This window comes from Dermacentor andersoni, unplaced genomic scaffold, assembly GCF_023375885.2.
Source record: "Dermacentor andersoni unplaced genomic scaffold, qqDerAnde1_hic_scaffold ctg00000761.1, whole genome shotgun sequence".
Classification (NCBI taxonomy): domain Eukaryota; kingdom Metazoa; phylum Arthropoda; class Arachnida; order Ixodida; family Ixodidae; genus Dermacentor; species Dermacentor andersoni.
In genome coordinates this window covers 1-5000 of record NW_027315439.1, presented here as the reverse complement: position 1 = coordinate 5000, position 5000 = coordinate 1, and the positions used below count along the sequence as shown (strand labels likewise).

Below are 5000 nucleotides of genomic sequence, written 5' to 3'. Positions count from 1 at the left end.
CTTTAACGGCTACACGGCCACGGGCAGGGCTTCACCCCCATCGACGTGCTTCGCTTCAGTCAGCAGTAGGTTCATAGAAGGGCCTCAAACACACACACACTTTCGCATCGGCAGATCGCCGCAGCATAACCGCTGTTGATCCAACAGCCTACTTGAGACGAAAGACAAGAGCCCGGCGCGCGTACTCGCGCAGCTCTCCAAAACCACTCGGCCAGTGCCAGGGACGGCTCCCTGCGCCGGCGCCACAACAAGTCTACTTGAGGCGGAAGACGAAGCCAGCAAGGGCCTGGCCGCAAGTGCGTTCGAATCCGGGACTACAGTCCCTCGTCTGTCCGTACTTCCTCTTTCGACGTGCGGCGCCTTCCCAAAGCGCACAAGTCCGCTAACCGCAGAACGCTTCCGACGTAGCAAAGCCGCGTTTCCTTCGGTACTTCGCAGCAACGCCGCCTTTCCCTCGGCGGCGGGCGAATAGCCTGCAGACGTCGTCGCATTAAACCGCGATCTCGACACCTCGCGCGTCACGAGCAGGAGCCGACCGGCAGCCTCCGGCCCTTTCGGACTCGGTGGCATTTGCCGCGGAGGACGGGAGAGCACTTTAGGCCACGGTTCCTTCCGTACTTGGCAGCCGCACCCTCATACCGACAGTTCCATGACCGACCGAGCGCCACACCGTTCCTTTAGTACTTGGGCGGCAACAAAGTCGGGTCGTTACTCCATACTCGCCGCAGGAAGCGACCGGCAGCCGCCAGACTTTTCAGACTCGGCAGCGTTTGCCGCGGAGGACGGGAGAGCGCTCGCACCACGGTTCCGTGTGTGTACTAAGCGGCAGCGGCATTAGCTCTCGACCGTCAGTTCCTTGACCGACCGCACGCTTCGCCGTTCCCCTCGTACTGGGCAAAGCAGCAGGTCGGGTCGTCTTACTCCCATTCCGCGCAAGAGCGCCAAAGCGGACAGAAAGCCCACCCAGTGTGCGTTACGCCGTTTCTACCCGCGGGCGCGGCCAAGCCAACCGTCCAAGGTTGCAGCCGGCGTCCACTGGGCGCAACAAATTTGGCACGGGGCGCCCCTCAAAATTCAGGCAGTCCCCGGCATGTTCGGGTATAGCCGTCCCCGCGTCCAAGCGGGGCCAGCGGCGGAAAGCGTCGGGCGCAGCGAGCTGCTTCACCCACACGGGGTAGAAACAATGGCGCTCGCCACCCTTCACAATCCGGTAATGATCCTTCCGCAGGTTCACCTACGGAAACCTTGTTACGACTTTTACTTCCTCTAAATGATCAAGTTTGGTCATCTTTCCAACAGACCGGCGCAACCGAAAGGCCGCGCCGGACATCGGTCCGAAGACCTCACTAAATCATTCAATCGGTAGTAGCGACGGGCGGTGTGTACAAAGGGCAGGGACGTAATCAACGCGAGCTTATGACTCGCGCTTACTGGGAATTCCTCGTTCAAGGGGAACAATTGCAAGCCCCTATCCCAATCACGAAAGAAGTTCCACGGGTTACCCAGTCTTTTCAGACAGGGATAAAGACACGCTGCTTCCTTCAGTGTAGCGCGCGTGCGGCCCCGGACATCTAAGGGCATCACAGACCTGTTATTGCTCTGTTTCGTGCGGCTAGGAGCCGCTTGTCCCTCTAAGAAGGTTGTAAGGTGCTGGGAACCCCGCACCTATTTAATAGGCTAGAGTCTCGTTCGTTATCGGAATTAACCAGACAAATCGCTCCACCAACTAAGAACGGCCATGCACCACCATCCACCGAATCAAGAAAGAGCTCTCAATCTGTCAATCCTCCCAGTGTCCGGGCCGGGTAAGTTTTCCCGTGTTGAGTCAAATTAAGCCGCAGGCTCCACTCCTGGTGGTGCCCTTCCGTCAATTCCTTTAAGTTTCAGCTTTGCAACCATACTTCCCCCGGAACCCAAACACTTTGGTTTCCCGGAAGCTGCCCGCCGAGTCATTTGAGTAACTCAGGCGGATCGCTGGTTGGCATCGTTTATGGTCAGAACTAGGGCGGTATCTGATCGCCTTCGAACCTCTGACTTTCGTTCTTGATCAAAGAAAACATTCTTGGCAAATGCTTTCGCAGTAGTTCGTCTTGCGACGGTCCAAGAATTTCACCTCTAGCGCCGCAATACGAATGCCCCCGTCTGTCCCTCTTAATCATTACCTCGTATTCCAAAAACCAACAGAACAGAAACGAGGTCTTGTTCTATTATTCCATGCAAGTTTATTCAGGCGACTCGCCTGCGTTGAGCACTCTAATTTTTTCAAAGTAAAAGCACCGGCCTTCTCGAGGCACACAATGAAGTGCACCAAGAAAGGACCGGCATGATGTTCAGTCCGAGCCGTCGCATCGGGTAGATGCACTACTCGTCTGGAACTGAGATCCAACTACGAGCTTTTTAACCGCAGCAGCTTTAGTATACGCTATTGGAGCTGGAATTACCGCGGCTGCTGGCACCAGACTTGCCCTCCAATTGATCCTCGTTAAAGGATTTAGAGTGTACTCATTTCAATTACGGGGCCTCAAAAGAGTCCCGTATTGTTATTTTTCGTCACTACCTCCCCGTGCCGGGAGTGGGTAATTTGCGCGCCTGCTGCCTTCCTTGGATGTGGTAGCCGTTTCTCAGGCTCCCTCTCCGGAATCGAACCCTGATTCTCCGTTACCCGTAACAACCATGGTAAGCAAGTAACCTACCATCGAAAGTTGATAAGGCAGACACTTGAAAGAAACGTCGCCGGCTCGTGGCCATGCGATCAGCACAAAGTTATCCAGAGTCACCACACAATACGGGCCGAAACCCGATCGATCTTGGTCTAATAAAAGCACCCGTCGCCCAAAGGGCTTCAGGCTCACTGCATGTATTAGCTCTAGAATTGCCACAGTTATCCAAGTAGGAAGAAACGATCTAAGGAACCATAACTGATTTAATGAGCCATTCGCGGTTTCGCCTTATTTCGGCATGTACTTAGACATGCATGGCTTAATCTTTGAGACAAGCATATGATTACTGGCAGGATCAACCAGGTAATCGTTCAACTGCGCGTCCAGCCTTTCAAGCAGGCCGGACGCCGTTTTTGCGATGCCGAGGCCACCTTCAGGCGCCCCAACACGCTTCGTTCTCGCAAAGGGTAGCACTTTGCACAGTCCGAGACGACGGCGTTCGAGCTCGCAACGGCGCCCTCCCCGCAGGGCCGGGTATCGCCACGCGGCAAGAAGCACGCAACATTCTCGATAGACCGGTTGTGTCGACTCGATCGCGGCTTGCGGTTTCTCTCGAGCCCGCAGCACTGGTGGACCGACCGACACTTGCAACGTAGCCGAGACGGCAAAGCCGCTAGGCGACGGGTCACGCCCGCGCCTTCGGCGCTTTCGTATTTGATTCGTCCGAGGACGATGCGGAACACACTTCGATATCGTGGAAAAAGCGTCGTCCGACAACCAGCCCCTAACGCATCAAGCGGATGAGGCTGCAGACGTCAGCTGTGGGATCCACGGGAGCGATACCGGGGACACGCTTGACGGGCACGAAGCCCGCCGCATATCAAACACCCAGGTCGCTTTGGGGGCGACTGCTCTCTGGGACCCCCATATAATAGCAGCGATAAGTACCCAGACCTCCATGGGGCCGTACTCGTGCCACTTTCGACGAGCGTTTGGCGAAAATCGTGCCGCCTCGTAACGCCGCGAGCAAGATTGAAAGCTTACGTCGGCAGCACAATGCCGAAGTCGTGAAAGCGCAGCGCGTCCACCGAATGCGCGAACGGCAATTTCTCGCCAATGGCCAGTACGGTTTCCTGCACAATTGCCTGTCTGTCGCCCTACGGGGCCCCCGGCCGATCGATTCGAGGCACGCTAGCACGGCCCCTTCGCCATTTCCGAGCACGAGTGCGAACAGTGCGGGCGGCGTGCTCGACGCCCCGGCTGACGTCGTTTCGGACTTTGTCTCTTCGCGTGCTCGCGGCAACGCCGCGGCCAACGACGACGTCTGCGCGGTTCTTTGCCGGTTCCCGGCGTGCTACAGTGCAGCCCTCTGCAGGGTGACACCGGCTCCGTCGTGGCCGTGCGGCGGCTTGTACGCAAAAGTTGCGTCAAAGGCGTCGCGCTCGCGCCGCCCCGGCACACGCGGTTTCGGACTTTGTCTCTTCCAGCGCTCGCGTAGTCGTGGGCACGATTGTCGACGTCGCAACGGTGCGCGGACACCGCCACGAGCACGCGCAAGACGAAAATCGCACTACGGTACAATGTCGGCCGGGGCCGTACGGCCCCTTACAGTAGCAGCGATAAGTGCCCAGACCTCCATGGGGCCGTACTCGTGCGACGCGGCGGCGTACTGCGCCGAGCCGAGCGCCAATATTTGGCTTTTGCAGGGCGGATTCGAGCTCTGGCGATCGCCGCGGTACCGCCGCTCACCGATTCAAGGCACGCTAGCGCGGCCCCTTCGCCATTTCCGAGCACGCGTGCGAACAGTGCGGGCGGCGTGCTCGACGCCCCGGCTGACGTCGTTTCGGACTTTGTCTCTTCGCGTGCTCGCGGCAACGCCGCGGCCAACGACGACGTCTGCGCGGTTCTTTGCCGGTTCCCGGCGTGCTACAGTGCAGCCCTCTGCAGGGTGACACCGGCTCCGTCGTGGCCGTGCGGCGGCTTGTACGCAAAAGTTGCGTCAAAGGCGTCGCGCTCGCGCCGCCCCGGCACACGCGGTTTCGGACTTTGTCTCTTCCAGCGCTCGCGTAGTCGTGGGCACGATTGTCGACGTCGCAACGGTGCGCGGACACCGCCACGAGCACGCGCAAGACGAAAATCGCACTACGGTACAATGTCGGCCGGGGCCGTACGGCCCCTTACAGTAGCAGCGATAAGTGCCCAGACCTCCATGGGGCCGTACTCGTGCGACGCGGCGGCGTACTGCGCCGAGCCGAGCGCCAATATTTGGCTTTTGCAGGGCGGATTCGAGCTCTGGCGATCGCCGCGGTACCGCCGCTCACCGATTCAAGGCACGCTAGC

At 58.6% G+C, this 5000-nt stretch overlaps 1 non-coding gene across 1 annotated transcript; it reads right to left on the bottom strand.

Moving 5' to 3' along the window:
• Positions 1-1211: 1211 nt before the first annotated feature.
• LOC140214948 (small subunit ribosomal RNA) lies at positions 1212-3026 on the bottom strand. The gene has a single exon (XR_011891874.1). It is a non-coding gene; the product is annotated as a small subunit ribosomal RNA (ribosomal RNA).
• Between the last annotated feature and the right edge of the window lie 1974 nt (positions 3027-5000).